This window comes from Typopeltis vanoorti, chromosome 3, assembly GCF_054136105.1.
Source record: "Typopeltis vanoorti isolate ZY-2024b chromosome 3, IOZ_Tvanoo_1.0, whole genome shotgun sequence".
Lineage (NCBI taxonomy): Eukaryota > Metazoa > Arthropoda > Arachnida > Uropygi > Thelyphonidae > Typopeltis > Typopeltis vanoorti.
Window position 1 is genome coordinate 130,498,754 of NC_143551.1, and position 23,900 is coordinate 130,522,653.

Here is a 23,900-nt window from a genome sequence, read left to right on the forward strand (position 1 = left end):
TGCTAAAGAAGCTCATAAGATTACTTGGCTATTGAACCCACTAACAAGTAGTGATAAGGATATTGTTATTCCACTTTATAAGGCCTTGATATGTCTACACCTGGATTACTGTGCTCAGGTCTGGTCTCCTGGTTTTTTTTTTTTTTTTTTTTTTTTTTTTTTTTTTTTTTTTTTTTTTTAGGGATGAGGAAGTAATGAAGAAGATTCGGAGGCAAACAACCAAGATGGTGAGTAGTCTGTGAAATGTTCCCTATGAGGATAGATTGAGGGCGTGTGAATTGCAGAAGTTGGTTGATAGGAAAAAAAGGAGGATATATAATAGAAATATTTAAGTTGCTTAAAGGGTGATGCTTAAGGATGATGCAGGGTAAATGTTTCAGCACTTGGCTACAGAGGCCAGAACAAGAGGTCATCCCTGGAAGTTGAATAAAGGTGTGGTTAATAGGGATGTGAAAACTAGATTTTTTACTTGTAAAGTTTTGAATGAGTCGAATGGGTTGCAAGAGTCAGTTGTTAGTGTTTTGTCTTTTAAACGGGTTCAAGAAGATGTATGATTGATTGTGTGGATAGTTTGGGTTTCCTGCGATGAATCTTCAGACTTAATTTGCCAAATTAAGACTTTAGATCTTTTGTCTGTTGCAATTTGAATTGTTTCAATTACTCAATGTTGTGTGTAAACCGTAACATGTTGTTTATCTCTGAAGACACTAGTTTAAAATCCAGCAAAATATAAGTGTGAAGAGTTGTCCACAGTTAATAAACATCCTTTTATAGTTTTGTTTGGTGTTGTAATTCCATTAAAAGGAGTTATTCCTGTCCTTAATTAAAAGGCTGATCAAGCATTTTCTTTTTTCCAGAGTGAGATCAATATAGGAATGGAGATAGCCTATCTTCTCAAGAAACTCTTCTAGTTCTTCAGAGCTGGATTAAAATTACAAATCATCTGCTTGGCATCCATTATTTAGGAACAACAGAAAAAAAATGATGAGCAAATATATGTTTCAGATAATAATTTGCCAAATGGGGGGGGGAGTCAAAACTGCTGTCACTTCATTTTCCTTTTATTTTTTCCATTTAAAGTGTCCAAAATGCATAATGAAATCAAACAATTCTACTACATCCGGTATTGGAATGTAAGAAAGTAATTACATTCCCTATCCAATATAATCTGGCAAGAGTAAGTTCATAGAAAAGATGTAATGTCAATCATTACGAGAGTTAAGTTTTTCACTTCTGTCAGAAAATGAGATACGGCCTTTATGAAAATTGCTTTACTATCAATAAGAGTACTTAAGATATAGAAAAAGGAGCAATTCATAGAGTACATGAATACCTATAAAAGCTATCTTTCATTGTGATATTTGGGGCCACAGAAACAAGGTATTCTACTCATATATTCTAAACTTTTAAACAGTATCTTCAAATGAACTCATAACAGCATCTAAGAAAGCATTCAACTTTATCTGGATATCAGTCAGATTCTGAGTGATGATCTTATAAGGAGTAGAGTTGCAGAAGACAGAACGTGCATAATAAAATTCCTGATATGTACCTGCAGGGGGTGTACAGGATATTAGTACTACATGAAAAAGTTACATCATCATTAATTTCCAATCAACAATTTTCCTGCAAATTAATCTGTTATCTGTCAACACTTCAATATTATCAGATCTTACATTTTTGTCTTCTAAGGCATTTTTACTGTATCAATTTATCTACATCTTGGTCTTCCTTGGGGTCTTTTTCCTGGCAAACAACCTAGCAAAGAACACTCGTTCTCTAATCTTAACTCTTCCATTCTGTTGAATGCTAACAATGGCAAGTTATTTCCTAATATCCTCCTTTTTAATACGATACTACCATTCACTCCACTAATCTTTCTCAGAATTCTCATACATGTGTTTCTAGTCTCGATTAAGTGTTTTATTTCTAATCCAGTACTCAGAAAAGAAAAACTAATAGTGTTTTCACTAATTTCTTTCTTATTCTATATATATTGATTCAGCTGAATTCCTACCATATCAGCTTTACTAATTCTATTGTCTATTTTAATATCTAATTTCCCATCCTCATTAAAAATTGTGCCTAAATAGCTGAAATGTTTTAGTTGTTCTATAGGTTCCCCATTCAGGATACAGTTGATCTTTTCAATCTTTCTGCCTATTTTCACTGTCTTTGTCATTTTATTGCTGATTTTCATATCAAATTTATTATAATAAATATTCACTGAGATTCAGAAGTAACATCATCTGCATAAAGTCAAGTGCTAAAATTAACATGGTCAACTTTGATATCAGATTTAATATCACTTACCTTCATAATGCGATCCATATAGATAAAGAACAACAGTGGAGATGATGTGCACCATTGTCACACACCTGATTTAGTATCAAACCATCTTCCTGTACCTCCTTCAATTCTAACTGCAACTCACAGCTAAAATAGAGACTACATATTGCTTGATATAATGTCCCATTTACACCATATAACTAACGTTTTGAAGAACTTTCCTCTTGGCACCTTGTCATATGTCTTTTTCAGGTCTATGAAACTTAAGTACAAATCCTTGTTATATTTTCAAGATCTCTCTCAACTATTTGTCTTAAGTGAAAATCTGTTTCTGATAACCTCTATTTGGCTTGAATCCAGCTTGTTCTTCACAAAATATCCCTTCCACAATTTTTCTTAGCTTTACTTACATAAATCTTACCAGAAACACTGAATAGGGAAATATTTCTGTAATTTTCACATTCAGTTTTATTCCTTTTTTTTTTTTTTAATACATGTACTATGAAAGCTCTACTCCAATCATTAAGAATTCAAACCTCTGACCAGGCATTCTGAATTATGCAGTGCAGCCACTGTAAAACTTTTGTAGCTCCATATTTGAGCATTTCTGATCAAATTTCATCTACTGTCTTTCACATTTCAGGTTTTTGGTGGCTTTTTCTACTTCAAGTACGGATATGTATTTCTGACTGCATCCTTGTAGGTTACCACCATACTGACAATGCTTGTTTCATTTAATAATCTTTCAAAGTAATTACTCAGGACATCTAGAATATCTTTATCTTCAGTTTTCATGTCACCTTTATCATCTGTCATTCCTTTTACAGTACTCTTTCCTCCATTTCTAAGCTTTTTTAATAGTCTCCAGAATATTTTACTGCCTTCCTGATATTTATTTTCTATGTTCTTTGGTAAGTCTTCCCATGACTTTTTGTTTAGTTAATTTTGCAAAGTGTCATGTTTTTTTCTTACATTTTTCTCTGTATTCTCTAAGATCAGAAGCCGACGTGATTGCCAGGAACTTTCGATATGCTTTTTTCCCTTCCTTGACTACCTATAACTTCCCGAGTCCATCATGGCGTTCTGATTTTTCTATAAGAGCGGTCTGAAAAGTTCTCGGTCTCGATCATAGATGGCAACACTATCGGCAAGATTTTTTTTCTAAGTTGGTACATCTGTCATAAGCATCCATGTGAAATTGCAAGTCATTCTATCAAGTAGTTTGTTTTATACAGCTGTCTGAAGCAAAAATGTTGTCTGCCCTTCAAATGAATAAAATTAGAGTATCGTGCGGTTATAAAATTCTTTGTAAAAGAAGGTTTAACGCCAAAAGAAATTCATTCGAAGTTCATACAAGTTTATGGGCACTCTTCTTCTTCGTTTTTGGTAATTAAGAAATGAGCTGCCAAGTTTAAACGTGGCCATACCAGCTTTGAAGACGATCCAAGTGAAGGACATCCAAAATGTGTAACAACACCACAAATCATTGATCAAGTGCACAATATGGTATTGGATGACTGCCGAGTCAAAGTGCAAGAAATTGCTGAGACTATAGGCATTTCAAAAGAACATGTAGGATATATTTTGCAATGAAGAATTGCAAATGAAAAAACTTTGCACAAGATGGGTGCCATGCACGAACACAGCAGATCAAAAACGCACTCGCATGAAAATCTGTGAACAGTGCTTGGAGTGTTTTAACAAGAATAAAACATATTTTGTGCATCAATTTATTACTATGGATGAGACTTGGATTCACCATTGCAAACCACAATCCAAACAGTGGACAGAGGCCAGTTGTTCAGTGCCAAAGAAGACAAAGTCTGTTCCATTAGCAGGAAAGGTCATGGCCTTTGGGATGCTAAAGGAATTTTGTTTATTAATTATCTTGAAAAGGATAAAACAATAACCGGGGAATATTATTCAGATCTTTTAACTAGACTAGATGAAAAAATTCATGAGAAAAGACATGGTTTGCAGAACAAAAAATCATCTTTCATCAAGACAATGCACCTGCCCAAAAAAGTATTTTGGCAATGGGAAAAGTAAGGGATCTGCACCATGAATTATTGGAACATCCACCCTATTCCCCGGATTTGGCTCCCTCTGACTTCTATCTGTTCCCAAAACTAAAACTCTTCTTCACCAGTCAGCGTGTTTCTTCGAATCAAGACTTGATTGCAGCTGTAGAGGAGTATTTTGCAGATCTTACTGAGAATCACTACAGGGGTAGGATAATGGTGCTGGAGCATCGATAGAATAAATGTATTAGTCTTAAGGGAGATTATGTTGAAAAATAAAAATTATTTTGAAATTATAAATTGGATTTTTCATTGTTAGGCCGAGAACTTTTCAGACCACCCTTGTATTCTTACAGACAATATCACCACTTGCTTCTTGGTTGAATCATTCAATTTTTCTTCAGGGTTTGATTTTTGTTTTCAAACTCTTTCATTTTTTTCTTGAATGATGTTTGTGAATTTGAGTCTACAGTTCACCTCTGAAAGCTGTTCTACTTTCACTTTTTTTAAAACTTTCTTACATACTTTTCAGTTCAATATGAAATTCAATTTTATCCTCCTCAAAAGTATATATTGATCACTTCCAATTTCAAATTATCTGTATACTCGTGTCCTGAAATAGTGAGAAAACATTGCAATCAAACAACAACATATTCAAAGAGACGTTTATTATTTCTTGCATCTTCTGTCCATGTGAATTTATTATTATAAGGTGCCTCCATGGAGTCAAAAGACTCATCGTGGGAGACCCAGCATTGACATACTAACCATTATTCACACAATACCTGTCATACTTCCCCTTAAACTCATTCACAGATGAAGCATTCAAAACCACCTCTGGCAATGCATTCCACCCATTTACAACCCTCCAAGCAAAAAATCTAGTCCTAACACCCTTGTTAACCATACTCTTACACAATCTCCAGGAATGGCCCCTCGTTCTCTCCCTTCCTGCACTGGTCTTAAAAAAGTTATCAGTATCAATCCTATAAAACCCTTTTAATAATTTATATGCCTCTATCATATCTCCTCTCCTACATCTATCAACTAGTTTTTGAAGCCCACAGACCTTCAATCTATCCTCATAGGAAATATTCCACAGGCCTGCAACAATTTTCATAACCAGCCTCTGAATCCTCTCCACATCACCAAGAAATTCAGGTGCCCAGATCTGTGCACAAAAGTCCAAATGAGGTCTTATTAATGCCTTATAAAGTGGGATAATCACTTCCTTATCCCTGCTTGTCAGTGTGTTCTTCAATTGGAGTTGGATAAAGGAAATCCTTATTCAGTCCAGCAGGATCACTGAATAAGAATTTACTTTATCCAACTCCACTGTTACTTCATTATAGAAAGTGAAATTACTTAAGCAAGATCTATCCTTCACAAAACCATGTTGCCTGTTATAAAGTATCATATTGCTGTCCACCCAGTCATGAATTCTAATTTTTATCAATTTCTCTAAAACCTTAACCACCTTTCCCGATATACTGACTAGATTATAATTTGCTGCCTCAGTCAGTCCTGGAGCCCCTTCATGCAGTGGAATAACTTTCCCCTCTTTCCACTCAATTGGGACTTTACCAGAACTGAGGATTCAATTAAATAGCCAAGTTACAGAAGGTGGCCAATTCTCTTGCATATTTCCTGAGAACATGGGCCGAAATGCCATCTAACCCAATGGCAATATTAGCATTAAGGTTCTGTAATATACTATGCACCTCAAATTCTTCTATTACTAGACTCTCATCGGTCAATGACACATTCAGCACTGTAATATCACAACCAAGATGGTCAACTTTTGAAAAATGATCACTAAGCAACTCAACTATTTGATTAGCTTCTGTAATTTCCTTACCATCAACACTTTTTAAAGTTATTCCTCCTTTTACTTGCCACATAGCAAAGGAACTCCTTAGGATTTTTTTTTAGACTTATCAGCTAGATTCCTCTCATAATTAGCTTTGGCCTTCCTTACCATGCAGGTTACCCTTCTTGCCTGTACTGTTCATGGGAATGCTCATCACTTTTTTCTTTATACTTCCACCACAACTTTTTCTTTATCTGCAACTCTCTCGTAATAATATTATTCATTCATCTTACTCCTACCTGATTCCTACTCCTGATTCTGGGAATACAGTCAGATACAGCTTTCATTAAATACTCCTTGATAATCTCCCATGCACCATCAACATCTCTCCCCTTTAAATTCTCATGCCATAGCACTTTTGAAAGCTGACTTCTCAGCTTGTCATAATCACCAGCCTTGTAATTCTACATATAACCCTTCTTAACAGAATATTCAGCACATAATACAATCTCCCAAGTCAAGACTACATGATCACTTTCCCCAAGTGGAGAAAGTGTATCTAAATTACTTATTGATATGTTCTCCGATGCTATGACCAGATCTAACACTCTCAAATCTCTTATCCCTTCCATTAAATGCTGTCTCAGGTAGTTATCTCTTAACAATTGTATAAACTCCAATTCCTTTGTTCCTTGAGACCGTTCCTTCTCCTAATCTATGTCCCCATAGTTAAAATCCCCCATAACAATTCGACGTCCTCCACTCATCTTACTAATTTGCCAATGCATACCATCTTATTCTCCTTTATACCCCCTTGGATTATAGCAGCAACCAATTACATATTTCATCCTGTTGATTTCTAACTCGCGTCAAATAAACTACCCTCTACATGCCTGTCACCTTGAGGCACTTTTCCATTTTTGGCTTTAACACTTCATCTATCATTAGTAAAACTCCGCCTCCCATTCTGTCCTCTCTATCCTTCTGAAGATTCTATATCCCTAACATTCAATCCCTATGACTATATCATTCTTAGTTAACAAGTCTCACTAATTCCTATAATTTTTGGTCAAGTAGAACTAAGAAATGACAAAAATTCATCACACTTATTCTGAATACTTCGGGCATAAGTATACATAAACGGCAATACTCCATCCCCCCCATAATCACACTGTGTGTGAATTAGCCCACCCTAAATACCATTAAAATTCTGAGTACAATGAATCCCCATTTCACAGTTATTATTGACCTTAGTACTATTTATAACTAATGCCTGGTTGGCCGAGTGGTTTGGATGGAGAGCGGATAAGCTCTCCAGCCAAAAGGCTGCGGTTCGAATCCCGCCATGGGCACGGATGAATGAGATTGTCTGTGAAAGTAGTGGTGATTGGTGGCGGTAGATGCTGTTGGCGTAGTTGCAGTTGATTGAGTGGTGGAGACAGAGTTGTAGAGTAAGTGCCCTCTCTCGATGAGTCTTTGGACTCCCTGGAGGTGTCGCTTTTTTTTTTTTTTGGATTTCAATTAAAAATTTTAATGATACTTTTTTTGCCTGTGTATTATATATTTACAACACATGTTCTTCTAATAATAACAATAAAGATTATACAGAATTTTTTGTATAATGATTAACTAATATAATAATAATAATTTTTTTTATATATATAACAATCATAATAATAATTTACAATTATATTGTTCAGAGTGACATAAGTTGTACATTACATGCTGTAGTTTACTATTTTTTTTTTCAAGTTTGAAAAGGTGTGATTATACAACAGTATTTACACATATGCAATCTAAATATTATATTTCCTTATTCTCACAAACATACAGTGTAAACTCATTATTTGCATTTAAAAGAATTTTTTTTTTTTTTACATTGCATACATTTGTTACAGTTATTATATACATTACATACCTTTGTTTACATATGATACATTACTTACATTTGTTTACATATGATACATTACTTACATTTGTTTACATATGATACATTACTTACATTTGTTTACATGTGATATTTACATTACGTACATTGGTTTACATATAATACATACATTACATACATTGGTTTTCATGTGATACGTACATTACATACATTTGGTTACATGTGATACGTACATTACATACATTTGGTTACATATGATACATCTTGGATGAGAACTAATTTCTTTGCTTATTTGTATATTTGTTATCAACTGGTCGAGTCAGCGGATTTCTGAATATCATTAATTTTGTCTTTTCCGAGTTTAGGTATATGGTCAGATTTATATCATGTTGCATCTGATAATATCTATGATCAGATTTATATCATGTTGCGTATTTGTTTGGGCTATGCTTGCATTATTATGGATGGATATTATTGCTGTATTGTCTGCGTATTGGAATATCTTACCTTTGAGTGGTAACTGCTTAATATCGTGCATGTAAATGTTGAATAGAGTTGGGGAGAGTACAGCTCCCTGTGGCACTCCACAGGTTACTGGTAGATCTCTGCTTCAGTTTGACCCGATACGTGTGATATGCATTCTATTTTGGAGGTAGTTTGTAAACCACCTGTAAAGAGGCCCGTCTATTCCAACATGCCTCAGCTTTTCTAACATGGTTTGATGTGTAAGTGTATCGAATGCCTTTGTTAGATCTATAAAGACTACCATGGCAATTTTGTTTTTGTCTAAGGCGGTATTAATTACGTCTGTAAAGTCTTCCAAGAGATATGTTTTTCCCTTATTTTTCTGAAAACCATATTGTGTTTTGGGGATAATATGAAAGATCTCAGTGTATGCTGCGAGTTTCTTCAGTATGATCCACTCCATAATTTGATTGATAATTGGTAATGTTGCTATGGGTCTGTAATTGCTGATTAAATTTCTTTTTCCTTGTTTGTATATGGGTGTGATTATGGCAGTCTTTAGCATACTTGGTATCTGTCCTGTTTTAAATATTTTATTTATTAGTTTTAGTAGGATAGGACTTAAACTAGTTGCATGTTGCTTTATGTCTTTAATTCTGATACCATCTATTCCTGGGCCTTTGTTTGGTTTGATTTGATGTATTGCTGAGAGAAGTTCTGCTTCTTTTATGGTTGGGAACCATAATGTCGGTTCTGATTGTGGCCCAAGTGGAGGGTCTCGTTTTGTGATTGGGGGAATATTTCTATGCAGATCTTGGATGGAGTCTGCAAAGTATTGGTTAAAGTCATTTGCTAATTGTTGGATAGGTTTTGCGTCTTTCATGAAGCTGTGTTTTATGGTTTCGGAGGCGGTGGTGTTGTGAACACAATCTAGCATCTCATTGATCAGATGCCAGGTTTGTTTCATGTTGTTTTGTGCAGAGGTTAGTTTGTCTCTGTAGTACCTTCTTTTTGCATTTCTGATTTGTGTTGTAAGGCGATTCCTTGTTATCTTATATTCAGTTTTTAAAGCTGTGTTATCTGGATATCGCTTTAATTCTTTCCATAAAGCGTCCTTTCTGTGTATTTCTGGGATTAAGTTTTGTGTTATCCAAGGATTTTGTGTTGTTTTTGAACGGATTCGGAGACTTTCTTTGTAGCTTTCTTATATATTTCCTCCAGTGTGAGTTTAATGTTGTTGTATAAGATATCTGCTGAATCTGATGCCAGGTGTTCCCCAGTCTGTTTTTCTTATTTCGTGGTTGACTATTTTTATTCATCTATTATTGTTTTCTGTTGCTTTTCTTCTGTGGGACATTGCATGGATTACATAATAATAATTAATTCTAATACCCTGTCATTATTTCTGACAACCATCCTCATTCTCTCCCATTCTAATAACTCTTTCCCCTGGTCTAAAATCCCCATATGTTGATTAAACAGTTTCTGTAAAAGCTTAGTCCCATACTTATTCAAATGCAGACCATCATCGGCATATAATTCTTTTCTCCCATAAAACTCCTCCCATATATCCACATATCCCACCCCTTTTTTCCTACACATCCTTGCTAACATTTCATTCATCATCAATGCCCTCCTACTGATTTCTCGACTATCATATCTGGGAAGCACACTGACAATCCTAACACTCTTACTCTTAAAGCTAACAATCTCTAACATCTCCCTCAAATCACTTGCCACACGATTTACGCTGTTTCCCAAATCATTTGTCCCAACCATTAAAATCATTTCACCTACACTATCACCTCTCTTTACAACTCTAGTCACACACTCTAACGTACCTCCTGGCATCACATTTTTATTATGCACATTTTTATGTTGGAACATGGTGTTAGTAACAACTAGTCCATGTCCTGAACAGAAATCCAGCAGGCACTTACCATTATTATCTTTTCTCTTTTCTCCAAATTTCCCCAAACATTTCTATATGTGTGATAATAATTTCCTGCTTTGTTATTTAGATCTTTAACAAGGATCAACTTTTCTTTTTTCGTTATGTCAGCTGCCTTCTCTAATGCCTTAAAAAATTTCCTTATTTCTTTCTAATAGAACCTTCTGTGACACAAATAAGATTAATTTTCCATCCCCATTCTGATATTTGCCACATCACTCTATCTTGATATTGCCTGCCATTCAAGATTATACTCATATTTAGTTTTGAATACTATAGCTACTACTTTTCCCTGTTGATGACTTGCAGTAACAATAAAAGATTTCTATTGTTATACAAAATATGAAACAAAGTATTTATAATCAGTTTTAATTTATTCAAATTTTACCATGGTTTGTGTTTCCATATATTGATGGCTATCCCACAGGTTTCGTTAGATTGTAGGATTCATATATGAATACAGGCATTGTTGCGAGTTCAAATCCATGACCTGTTTGCTAAGTTGAAAAGCCTTGTGCTTATTACTTCATTAATTATATAAATATATTGCTTAATCTTTTCTTAATTAAATCTCATTCATGAAAACAGTCGGTATCATCATCAACATATTGCAATAAATCAATCGAGATTACATTTTTAAATACGTAAACAGAAGAAGCTTAGTAATAAACACGTGACAAAATAATAGGATGGAAAGGAAAGTGGCATTATATTGTTTTTATAAAATCTAAAAATATGTTGTCCGGTTTGATTTTATTACAATATCAGTAATTAATAAATATTTAATTCTGACATTTCATATTAAGCCTTATACATACATACATCTTCAAGGCCCACCTTTTCTAATTGGGTTGTGGGGGCAACAGCTGCAAGAGGAACTTTCAATGGTCACGATCCTCTGCCACCAAGCTCAGGTGTTCTGGTGAGATTCCCAAATGTGTCCACCCAAGGTTTTGAATATAATCTATCCAGCGAGTCCTTGGCCTTCCACATGACCTCCCACCACTCTGGCTTGGCAAAGAGGGCCTGTTGAGGGAGCCTCTCTTGTGGCATTCTGACCAGGTGCCCGTACCAACATAACTGTGATCTCTCAACACGGAGAAGCAGCGGTTGAGTATTGAGGGTTTCCCCGAATTGCAGGGCTTCTGACTCTGTCGAGTCTTGTCAGCCCTCGAGGGAACCTCATTTCAGCCGCTTGGATTTGTGTCTGCATTCTTTCGGTCATTACCCAACTCTCATAACCATAGGTGAGGATGGGGGACATAGATTGTATTGAAGACAGCCAGCTTTGCCTTCTGGCTTAACTCCCACTTCAATACTACCGAACGGCCAAACTCCCGCAATATTGAGATTGCTAAGCCAATTCAAGTATCTAGCTCTACGTCCCATTTTCCATCATTCGTGAATATGGACCTAAGGTATTTAAACTTCTCCACCTGCCTCATTGGAACTCCACTTAGATGTAGAGTGCACTGGGATGGTTGTCTTGAGACCACAAATGTTTTAGTTTTTGGCCACACTGATCTTCATTCCGACATCTGCACAAACAGCTACAAACCTATCTAGGGTCCGCTGGAGATCATTTGTGGAAGACCTAAGCAGAACTAGGTCATCTGTAAAAAGCAGACATCCAATGCTACATCTTCCAATTCTGACACACTCACTACCTCGGCTGTGCCTATCAATCCAGTCCATAAATATTATGAAAAGGAGGGGTGACAGAACACACCCTTGGCAGAGGCCAACAGAGACTGTGAAAGGTTCAGACTTTGTGCTGTTTACCCTGACACAAAACTCTGGGTATTCATACAGGGACTTGATGGCAGCTAATAGTTGGCCATCCACTCCATACTCCCTGTACTACTTGCCAAAGCTTATCCCGAGGAACCCAGTCATATGCCGTCTCCAAGTCCACAAAACATGTGTAGACATTCTTGGCATAATCCCAAGATTTCTTGAAGACCTGCCTTAAAGTGAAGATTTGGTCAGTTGTGCTTCTACCAGGACGAAAGCCACATTGTTCTTCCTGGAACTTTGACTCAACTATGCTCCTGCACCATCTTTCCAAGCACCTACCATACACTTTCCCAGGCAGGCTGAGCAGAGGGATGCCATGATAGTTACTGCAATCCTTCTGGTCTCCCTTCTTGAAGATTGTTATTATTATGCCTGTCTGCCATTGCTTTGGTGCTTGCCCAGATATCCAAGCAGCCTGACACACTCGAGTCAGCCAGAGAACACCATCTCGATTTAAGGCTTTTAGCATTTCAGGCCGAATTTCATCATCGCCAGCAGCCTTGCCTGATTTTAACGATTTTATTGCTAAATGGACCTCTTCTGCTGTGAAACTAGTCATTGCCCTGATCTGTGCCTCTTGGATGTCCACAACTGCTGGGCCACCCAGGTTAAGAAGGCTCTCAAAGTATTCCCTCCATCTGTAGAGAATATCCTTCTCGGTTGTTAAAAGTGCACCATCAGAGGCCTTAATTGCCCATGCTGTGTACGATTTCCTCCCTTGAAGGCGGCGGATGGTCTGCCAGAATACTTTGTTTGCATTTGCATAGGATGAGTCTAATCTTTCTCCAAAGATATTAAGCATTGCCATTTTAAAATTAAATCTGAAATTAGATGCATATGTAGTCCTGCAGAAATGGCATTTTTGCTTGCATAGTACTAGACTGCCTGATGAAAGATCATTATAGGTAGTATTGGTAATTAATATTTAACAGCTTATATGGTAATATAAGCTAAGAAGTTAAGAAATTTATCAAAAATTTGTTGTCTGTTCTTTCTAAGAGTTCATTTTAATTTTTATTATAAATTATTCTTGAATTTATAAATATCAAAACACTGCACACTTACTAACATATAAGAATTACATGTTGATAATAAAACAAAGTAAAAATAAAAACTAAACTAGCAACTATGTAATTTAAGAATAATGATAAACTGCTGTTTCACCTAAGCACAGAGTGCTTCATAAAGAATATATAATGCAACAGTAGCTCTCCATATATCATGACATAGGCTGAACTGGCAAATAGTGCAGTGAATGCTTTTTGGGATGTTGTTATGACAGGAGGCCCATTTATCAGTGGTTGTTGTAGCATTATATGACAGCCATTCTGAACTAATGAGTTTGTATTAGAATTTATATTATTAATAGATTTCATTGCTTATCACAGTTGCTGTTATACTATTTAACAGCTGGTAGTATTTCAATATCTTAACAAACGGTACAACTGTACCAGTGTGTGCTGGCTGAACATCGGTCCAGGTTAATAGATTCGATTCTAGTTGCCAACCAGAGGAACTTTTTTTAAGACCTTTCTTCAGCCATTTCCCAAGTGATTTGATCTTCAGCATCAGCAAGTAGGTTTTTCCTTGCAGAAATTCTGGGTTTTAATACCACAGCTTAAAACATTTCAGTTTTCAAAAGGAAAATCCCAAGAAGCAGTAGAACTTGCAACGTTTCAATATGCATTCTGCACTCAATTTAAAAATTAAAACGAGAAATCTAGCACCAATGTTTTTTAATTTAGCTCTGGAATAAATTGTCTGATTGTTGCCAGTTGATACTAAAGGCACTATAATAAATAAATCACTGCAAATTTGTAACATCAGAAATATGTTTCTTCGGCAGATTCTGATTGCAGAAGTTTTATAATTACAAGTCAACAAAATGAGGTGATAAAATGGTAGAAATGAATAAAGAAGGATAATCAGGCCATTTATTGTTTCTCAGGTCAAAAGATATAGAAAACTAAGGTAAGAATACATAAATTAGTAAGTAATTTGATCATAACCATCTGTGGCCATGGCACGATTTGAACCTACAAGCTACTGATTTGAGAGCAGGTATACAACTGATTTAGTCCTCCAGGCCAATCCACATTTCTTTGCAGGACTGTGTAGCTCAGTGAAAATGTCATGTGCCTTCCACGGCGCTAAATCGCCCGAAGAGAGAGCATCATAAGTTCAATTCTAGTCACCGACTAAAGGAAAACTTTTACTAAGCCTTTTTTCGACCAATTCCCAAGTTAGCTGATATCTGGCACAGACAAGTGGGTTTTTTATCCCAGAAACTCGGATTTTTCGTTCCTGTAAATTCGAGAAAATCGACTATAGAACCCATTTTTGACAGTAAACGTAGTGTTAGAATTAGGGACCACGAGATGGTGGAACTTGTCAGTGGCCATAATATTAGTGATAGCCTTGGACCAGTATCTTTGATTGCCTACTGGTGGAGATTTAACTGCCCCTTCAGTCTCCAAAAGTTAGAATGGACTAAAATGGCCTCACCTACTCCCTCTATATGGGAATAAAAGGTGTTAGCTGATTTTTTTATTGTTTTTTACAATATGCTGTAAATTAAAGATTTTAGATTTAAAGATTAAAGAAATTATATTCTTGGTTTCATCCTTAATCCAAATGTAAACAAACAAAGTTTGCATGTGAAGTCACTTCACGACTGGGCTACTTGTATATAGAGGCTAATAACTTGACATTAATTTCCTTAGTATTCCATAATGCAATGCACATATCTGTAAGGATATGTATAATGCTATGTATTATTGGAAGGACCACTACCCAGACTGGTTTCGATCTTTAGTGAAGTCTCATCAATGGGAGCCAGACCCAGAAGTGTTACCAAGGTTAAAGTAATGCAGAAGTCATATTTCTATAGAAGTAGCCAAAAGGTATCACACCTTATTACTAAAATACTCTGGATTAGAGAAAGATGTTGATTTTTTTTCACTTGGTTATACTATAAATTCAAGATGCCAAGAAATTATATTCTTGGTTTCATACTTTATCCAAGTATAAGCAAATGACGTTTGTGTGTGAAGTCACTTCGCATATTACATCCTGCATCGTCATAGCACAAACACAGTTTGTCACAGTACACAAAACTGCAACAGTTTGGTACAACAGTGGGACTAGTTTTAGAAAACATGTAGAAGACAATGCTAGGAAATAAAGTCCTAATTGGTGCCATCTATTGTTAGAGAGGGAGAGAAGTATTAATTTGATCTTAAAATGACTCTCCTGGATTTTTAGTAAATTGATACAGCCATAATAGAGGTTTGGAGATTATTTTAAAGCTGCTGCTGATTCCAAAAACAATCTCTCTGACTTATGACTTCTGTATGCACTTTTATTTTCTTCCATCTGATCCTGTGCAAAGGGATATACAAGGAATTGTCTGCAAGTCCGGACTTACCATAACATTCTCTTAACCTCAAGAAGTATGGCTGTATCAATTTACCAAAAATTGGGAGACAGTCATTTTAAGATAAATTAATAGTGCTTTTGACTTTTTTTCAGTTCCTTGCATTGTCTGTTACAATTTTTTTAAACTAGTCCCACTACTATACCAAGTTGTTGCAGTTTCATGTACTGTGATAAACCAAGATGCTAGATTTAATACCAGTGAAAAATTATCAATAAGTTAAATAAACAATTATTTTCTTATATTCTGTGTTGTGAATTAATACTGTTAAATGAATTGTCATGTACTGTCAACACATGAGCTTTTCTACTTGTTTAAGGATACTACATGAAACTGTCCACCATAACAAGATATCTGGTAGTCTCTCTGAGTTTACTGGAATCTCCTGCTTGTAACATGTTTAATGCAGAACTCTTAAAAGTAACTCAAATATTGTAATGTCAACATGGACAGCAAGAATACTCAGGAAAATAATGACCTTCTTCTGCAACTGAATGAGATTTAACCTAATTTCAGATTTAATTTCAAAATAGCAAGGCTTAATGTCAGAATTAACTATGTATTAACTACTGATATTTTAATACAATAAAACTAGACATCATTTTTTGAGATTTTTACAAAAGCAATATAATGCCAATTTCCTTTCCAACGTTTTTTTTTCCCATGTATGTTACTGAGCTTCTGTTTATATATTTAAAAATGTAATCTCGATTGATTTATTGCAATGTGCATAAATATCAGAATGAACACTATAATATCTTCAGTGGTTTGGTTTAGGTTTCAACAGAACCATTTTTATTGCCAAATTTTGACAACATGATGTGAGGCAGTAGTAGTAACTCCACACTGCCTGAATGGAATTTGTACTTTTTGCAATCTCACTTGCAAAAGCTGTTAGCCTTATTACATTTTTTCTCCAAGTTGTGGATTCACCCACCATGGATATGGGTATTCTGTGAATATCTTCAAATTGCATATTAATTTCATTTCCCAGCATGAGACTATCTCCCTGCTTATTAGAAGACTCAAATGGCCAAGAAAAGTTCCAAGTTTGATCTCAAACAGGGCTTCCAGACTATCTAACTCTTAGCCTGCCCACCCATGTACTGATAAAAATGTAATAAGGCTAACAGCTTTTGCAAGTGAGATTGCAAAAAGTACAAATTCCATTCAGTCAGTGTGGAGTTACTACTACTGCTTCACATCACATTGTCAAAATTTGGCAATAAAAATGGTTCTGTTGAAACCTAAACCAAACCACTGAAGATATTATAGTGTTCATTCTAAACTGCAATATATATTTCAACATGGAATTATTATTTGTTACATTATTTTAATATTTTGAATTTGTTCCATAAATGGTGCACTTTAAGAAAAGAATGGGGAATGTTGAAATGTATGTAAACAGATGTCCAAAGTACTGTATAAGAAATAAAGGAGAGGAGTTTTTAGCATTGATCAGCTCAACTTGACCAAAAATTATTGGCATCAGTAAGACATAGTTGATATAGAATGATGTAATGAATATGGTATTTTCAGAGAAGATAGAAGAAATAGAGCAGGAGGAGGGGTATTATTAATGATATCAGAAAAACTTTAACCAACAAAAATAGAAGTTAAGAAAGATTGTATATCTGATGGAAATGGTTCATTTGAACTGTCTAGTGTGTGAGATAGAGACCTATAGGACAAAATATATTGTTGGTTGCTGCCTATAGACCCTTGGGGTCCAGAAGAAAATATGGATAACATGCATCAGCAGATTAGCACAATGAGTGCAGGCTGAGTAATTATCATGGGAGACTTCAACAATGGTGATATAGATTGGAAGTAGGAAAGGGCACACGGCAAAATGGAAATAGAATTTATACTGTTACTGAGCAATAATTACCTGAAACAGAATGTGATGGAAGGGCCCAGAGGTTTGAGAGCACTGGATCTGGTAATAGCATCAGAAGATCCATCTATAACTGCAGTAGCAACTCTACCTCCAATCGGGGAAAGTGACCATGCAGTCTTGTCTGGGGCGGTTGCTCAGCATGTGGAAATTTCAGTCAAGAATGGGTATATGCAGAACTAAAAAGATGGCAATTATAATAAACTTAATATTATTAGTGCATGGGAAGTCGTCAAGTATTATTTCAGTGAGGCAGTAGAGTACATACCAGGATCAGGCAGATAAATAGAGTAGGAATTAAGTGGATAACAAGCAATATAAAGCAGGAGTTGCAAAAACGAAAGCACCGTAGAAGGAATATAAGCAAGGTGATCACAGCATGCCCATGAGCAGTATATAGTACAAGCAAGAAGGGTAACTGGTATGGTAAGGAAGGCTAAATCAGATTTCGAGACAAAATTAGCTAAGCAAGCCAAAGTAAATCCAGAAGAGTTTTTTCACTGCGTAACAAATAAAAGAAAGAATGATTATGGAAGATAACTTTACTCAGTGCTGATGGTAGGAAAGTGACAGAAGTAGAATAAATAGTTCAGTTACTAAGTGATTACTTTGCAAGGGAATATCATCCAGGTGGATGATATTTCCTTGAATGATATCCAGGTGGATGTGCAGTTACTGAGGTGACAGAGACTGATATGAGCATTGAGGTAGATGAATTGGAGATAGTATACTGAAAAATATCAATGTGAATATAGCAGTGGGCCTGGATAGGATGCCTGCTCGTGTGCTACGAGAACGTGCAAGTAAACTTGGCAGTGCCTTTGACAAAGTTGTTTATTCGAAGTCTCAGCTCAGGCAAGGCTCCAAGGGAGTGGAAAGAGGGCAAAATATTTTCATTACATAAAGATGGCTCCAAGACAGAAGTAGCAAATTACAGATCAATTAGTATCTCTGGAGTGATGGTTAAGTATTGGAAAAGTTGGTTAAAAGTAAAACTGAGGAATGGGTAATAGGAATATGATACTTTATAGGAGGCAGAATGTCTTTGTAAAAAGTAGGTCCTGTCTCAATAATTTATTCACATTTCATAAGGTGACAGCAGAATTGGTAAAGGAAACAGCTACTGCATGGAAAATTATTACATAAGTTGGAGCAAATGGGAATTGATATGAGGCTGGTGGATGATAGACATCAGAGTGTGGTGTATGGTAGAGTATAATCAAAGCAAATGTGGGTAACCAGTGGAGTGCCCCAGGACTCTGTACTAAGATCGCTACTCTTTAATTTGTACATTAATGATACAGAAGAAGATATGAAGGGTGGAACATTCAGTTGTTTGCAGATGATACAAAACTAGAGAGGGCAATAGTTAATAAAGGTAGAGTAGATAATCTTACAAGATGATTTAAATAAACTGGCAGTGTGCACAAAGGACAATGATTGTCAATTCAGTGTTGTAAAATGTAAGAGGATTACTTGGATGTTGAAGAACACACTGGGAAGTAAAGATAATTTGCATATTAATGACATAGTGGAAGATCTGGAGGAGGGGGGGGGGGAATATTCAGTTGTCTGCTGACGATGCAAACTGAATATTCCCCTCAAAATCTTCCACTATGTCATTAATATGCAAATTTTCTTTACTTGCCAATGTGTTCTTCAACATCCAAGTAATCCTCTTACATTTTACAATGCTGAATTGACAACCATTGTCCTTTGCACACTACCAGTTTATTTAAATTTAAATTAAAAAAAAAAAAGATTTGGCAAAATAACTCAGAGGATTACTTGGATGTTGAAGAAGTCCCTGTTATAAGGCTATGTGTCAGCCACATGTTGACTACAGTCAACATTTGGCCACCTGCATTTCAAAGGAATGAGGAGGTGGTAGAGAGGGTTCAGAGCCGAGTGACCAAGGTGGTGATAAGTGTGTGGAATGTTCACTATGAGAATAGATTGAGGACATGTGGGTTGCAGAGTTTAGCTGACAGATGGAGGATAAGAGATATGATAGATATTTATAAGTTACTAAAGGGATACTATAAGATTGACACAAGAAATTTTTCAATACATAAGGAGTATGGGGAAAACAAGGGGTCATGCTTAGAAGCTGTCTAAGAGTGTGGTTAGTAAGTGTGTACAGACTAGGTTCTTTTCTTGCAGAATGGTGAATAAGTGGAATGGACTACCAGAACTATTATTATTATTATTCAGGCCTCCATGGAGTCAAAAGACTCATCGTGGGAGGTCCTTCCTAAGAAACACAGTCTATCATACCAATCCTTAAACTCAATGACCGTTCTCGCTCTCACCATTCCATCAGGCAATGCATTCCACGGTTCAACCACCCTCCATGCAAAGAAACCACTCCTCACCCTCTTGCTCACATTTTCCTTTCGTAACTTCCAGGGATGGCCTTTTGTCATCACTCCTTCCTGCTGTTCAACCAAGCGAAAGAACTCCCCGGTGTCAACTCTGTAACCACCTCTCAACAGTTTGAAAATTCTCAATCATATCACCTCTCCTTCAATCCACCAAACTCTGCAGTTCACATTCACTCAGTCGATCCTCATAACTATCCTTGTACAGTCCTGAAACCATCTTTGTTATCTGCCTTTGTACCCTTTCCACAGTCAATTTATCCCCTTCAAATCCTGGGGACCAAATCTGAGAACAATAGTCCAAGTGTGGGCTGATCAGAGGCTTATACAATGGAATGATAACCCTCTTATCTCTGCAGGTCAGTGTCCTTCTCATAATTGCAGCAATCCTCTGTGTTACCTTCACAATATGTCCCCTAAACTTCAGGTTTCTATCAATCATCAACCCCAGATCTCTTGTCTCCCGTACTTCCTCCAGTATAACTCCTCCCATAGAGTATGCAGTGTCCCATCGATGTTTCCCAAACCTCAAGACCTTACATTTTGCTACATTAAACCGACACCCCATTCATTTGCCCATCTATCTAACTTATTCAAATCCTCTTGCAGGGCTACCATATCTGCACTATTACTAATAATCCTTCCCAGCTTCGCATCATCCGCAAACAACTGAATATTCCCTTGCAATCCACTGACAATGTCATTGATATAAAGGTTAAACAATATAGGTCCCAGTACTGAGCCCTGTGTGACTCCACTTGTAACCCTCTGCTTCCATAAAACTGCCTCACCGTACACAACTCTCTGATACCTATTGGACAGCCAATCCTGAATCCAGTTGACCAATCTGACATTCAGACCCATGTGCTGCAACTTAATTATCAGTTTATCATGTGGCAGCCTGTCAAATGCCTTTGCTAAGTCTAAGAAAATTGCAGTATATGGCTTTCCCTCATCTAATGCTCTTGTAACTTTATCATAAAAAACTAACATTTTGCTAAAACAAGAGCACCCTTTCACAAATCCATGTTGACTCTCACAGATAACATTACCCTCATCTGCGCAATGCTGTATACGGTCCCTCACTACTTACTCCAAGATCTTAACAACTACTGATGACACACAGACTGGCCTATAATTACACTTCCAGTCTGTTACCACCCTTATGCAATGGCACTATCTTATCTTCCTTCCATTCCATGGGCACCTTTGCCGAAGCCAGACTTTCATTGAAAAGCCAGGTTAAAGGCACTGTCAGTTCCCTAGCACATTCTCTCAAAACTCGTGGTGAAATACCATCCAGTCCCAAAGCTTTACTGACATCCAGAGTACTCGGTATCTGAAACACACTCTCTAAAAGTACCTCTAAACCTCGAACCAGCCCTATCCCTCTAGCATTAAAACAGACTCCTCTAGGATGAAATACTCCAATAAAGTGTTCATTGAACAATTCCACTATGTCCTCTGCATCAGTCACTCTATTCCCATTTTTATCCCACAATATCATTCTTCCACAGTCATTTCTCCTCCTACTGGCCACATATCTAAAAAATTCCATAGGATTTTCTTTGGATCTTAGGGCCAATCTCCTCTCATATTCCAGTTTCGTCTTTCTTACCATACTAGTCACTCTTCTGGCCTGTATCTTATACTTTTCATGCATTTTCTCTTCACCTGTTTCCTCGTATCTCTTCCATAGCCTCTTTTTCACATGCAGTTCTTGTTTAATATTGTTTGTCATCCACTTTACACCAAATTGTGGCCTCTTCTTCACTTGTGGAATACAGCTTACTATTGCTATTAACAAATATTCCTTCACAATTTCCCAAGTACCAATGATATCCTGGCCTTCCAATTCCTCCCTCCAGGAAACTTCCCGAAGTTGACGTCTAAGACTATTATAATCACCTGCTTTATAATTTCACATAAGTTCCCATCTCTTTGATACTCCTGTATGTCTATTCATTTTCCAAGTCAAAACCATATGGTCACTCTCTCCAACTTGTGGGAGAGATGTCATCTCAGTTATTATCAACTTTTCTGATGCTATAACCAAATCCAAAACTCTTGAACCTCTGGTTCCCTCTGTTATATGTTGCCTAAGACATTTGTCCCTCAAGAATTCTAGAAATTCCATTTCCCTATTGCTACATGCATCTTCATCTCTCCAATTTATACTACTGTAGTTAAAATCTCCAATAACAATCATTCTTCTTGCACTTGCCAAACTCAACTGTAAACATTTCCTGGTCCCCACCCTCTGTGCTCCTGAGTCTGTAGCAACACCCCCACTAAATATCCTATCTTGCCCACCTCTACCTCACACCATATGCTTTCAAAATCATTAGTGCCACTAACCTCCAAAGTCTCCACTCTTAGATGACATAGGTCATCACTTATCATAAGCAATACTCCACCACCACACTTTCCCTTCCTATCATGCTGAAAAATGCTGTACCCAGCGACTTCTATTCCTGTTATTATATTCTCTTCTGTCAACCACGTCTCAGTGATCCCAATAATTTGATACCAGAATTGGTTGTGAGCACCCCTAAAAGTGAATAGGTTTAAGGAGATGTATGATAGGTATTGTGTTAATGGATAAAGTAGGTCTCCTGTGATTAGTCTTTTGACTCCATGGAATGCCCATATAAATAATAATAAAAAGTGACAGAGCTTATGAAAATACAAACCATCAGTATGAGGCACACTGTATTGCACTACCTAAAAAAGACATTCTGTCCAAGTGACTATATATTATTTTTTTTTTAGTGCTTCGGATTAAAGGTTTCTCTGCCTGCTAGTTACAAGGAACCAGGCTAACTCAGAATACCATAATAACTTATGCTTAAACCTTTATTTTTTTTTTAAATAAAAACTATCAGTATGTCAAAAGCAATCAGTAGGAAAAAAAGCTTTTTAATAGGCTTCAATTTGAAAATAAAAAATATTTTTTAAAAAATGATTTAATAATAACCATAATACTTGACTTTCAACTAAGTACTAAATTCTGCAGCATTGAATATTATATACAATGAAGTACAATACTTGACAACATAACTATTAAGCATCAAAGGTACAAACAGGAAATTAATTCCTAAGTGCCCAAGAGATTCAAAAATGTAATCCATTCCATCCATCCAATTCTCACCTGTCCAAGATGGGTTGAGCTCCCTAATTAGGGTTTTTATTAATGCTCTGAAACCATCTAGCTCACCATTTGATTGAAAACATCTGATAAAGGGTCCTCACATTATAGATAGGATTGAAACCCAGGTCATTTCCAAAAGGGCTACCAACTGAGCTACAGAGGCTCGTTACCCATTACTGCAACATTAGTAAGAAATGATGGGAAGGATTACAAGGTATAGTTATAGTGATTCAAAATTTCAAACTCTGACTGTCTGTCACGTGAGATTTCGGGACAAAACCAGAACACGATTCTATAGATCATAATTTTGGACAAGTGTATTCTGTTACTCTACTCATGATAATCTGTGCTAGACCTAACTTACCAGTGTGGAAAAAGCAGATATAATCCGCTGTAACCTTTGGGATGTATTTTTGCTGCCCTTCCAGTTTGGCTGTAGCAGTGGAGAATTCAGAAACATGGAATGTTGCAGACTTCAGGATGGAATAACTGTGGAAGGTTATCCTTGGGCGCAAAGATATCAATAACAGACTTCTTTAATGGTAAGAAGGTGACCTCTATTTTTTCTTTTCAGTATTCTGGATATTAATTTGAAGATACCTTTGCATAAGGTAAGATCATTCTGTTTCTTCACAACTAAGGATCAAATTTTATGTTTTAATAATCATTGGCAAGATAACAAATATCTTTTATACATAAGTAAATTCCATAAACAATGAATTCAGATGAAATATCATTAGCAAAGCTCTATCTTATACAATAACTCTACTGTATTTTATTATATACAGTAGGAGTTATTGTCTTACATTGCAAT

The 23,900-nt window shown here is 36.2% G+C and overlaps 1 protein-coding gene across 9 annotated transcripts in view; it reads right to left on the minus strand.

The window, feature by feature from the left end:
• Positions 1 to 23,900, minus strand: part of LOC150108568 (peptidyl-glycine alpha-amidating monooxygenase B-like) — a 521,418-nt gene that overhangs the window by 477,815 nt on the left and 19,703 nt on the right. For 5 of the 9 annotated variants that reach the window (XM_090390859.1, XM_090390857.1, XM_090390853.1 and 2 more), the window contains exon 2: positions 23,451 to 23,722. The exons of the other annotated variants lie outside the window; for them this stretch is intronic. The gene's annotated coding sequence lies outside the window, so the exon portion shown is untranslated. The remainder of the gene's footprint in view (positions 1 to 23,450; positions 23,723 to 23,900) is intronic. 9 annotated transcript variants of the gene reach the window in all.